This window comes from Elephantulus edwardii, unplaced genomic scaffold (genome assembly GCF_000299155.1).
Source record: "Elephantulus edwardii isolate Elephantulus edwardi_28Jun2011 unplaced genomic scaffold, EleEdw1.0 scaffold00064, whole genome shotgun sequence".
Classification (NCBI taxonomy): Eukaryota; Metazoa; Chordata; class Mammalia; order Macroscelidea; family Macroscelididae; genus Elephantulus; species Elephantulus edwardii.
Window position 1 is genome coordinate 1,407,532 of NW_006399814.1, and position 720 is coordinate 1,408,251.

A 720-nucleotide genomic window follows, 5' to 3' on the forward strand; every position below is an offset into this window, starting at 1 on the left:
CACCAACACCCCCGTATCCGATAGCGCCCGTCAGTCACTCTCAAGGCGTTGGCCCTGTCTGTTTTTTCTATCCTGATGGGCCCTCTCTGGGCCGCAGTAGGCCCCTTATTCTTGCCCCTCCTCAGACCCAGAAAAGACAGCAGCTGCTTTCTTATGGCCCTTTCCTGAGTAGGACTCATAGCCAGGCCCTCATCTCTCCGTCCTGGTGGGCCCTCACTAGGCCTGTCCACTTCCCAATTGCAGTAAGCCCTGGACGCCCACTGCCCTCTGCTTCCATTCTTCTTGGGCAGCCCTTCGGCATTCCAGCCCTTGGCCCTCCACTCCGACCTCCTCCGCGGGCCCGGTCCTCCCCAGGGGGTCCCACTGCACCCTGGGCGCCAGCCCTCCTCCGCCCGACTCCTCCCAGGGAGCCCCCTGCACCCAGGCTGCGGGTTCTCCTCCATCCAGCCCTCTGTCTCGTCCTCCCCAGGAGGCCCTGCACCCTAGCCGTCGGGCCTGCCCTTCCCTGGAGGCCCTGTTGCACCCAGGCCAGCGGTCCTCCTAGGCAACCTGGCTCTACCCCAGCCCTCTGTCCCGTTCTCCCGGGCGGCCCTGCTGCACCTCGGCCCCCGCCTCAGCCTGGCCCCGTCTTCCTCCACCCGGTCCTCTGCCCCGTTCTCCCGGGCGGCCCTGCTGCACCCCAGCCTCTGGTCTTCCTCCGCCGGTCCCGTCCTCCTCCCG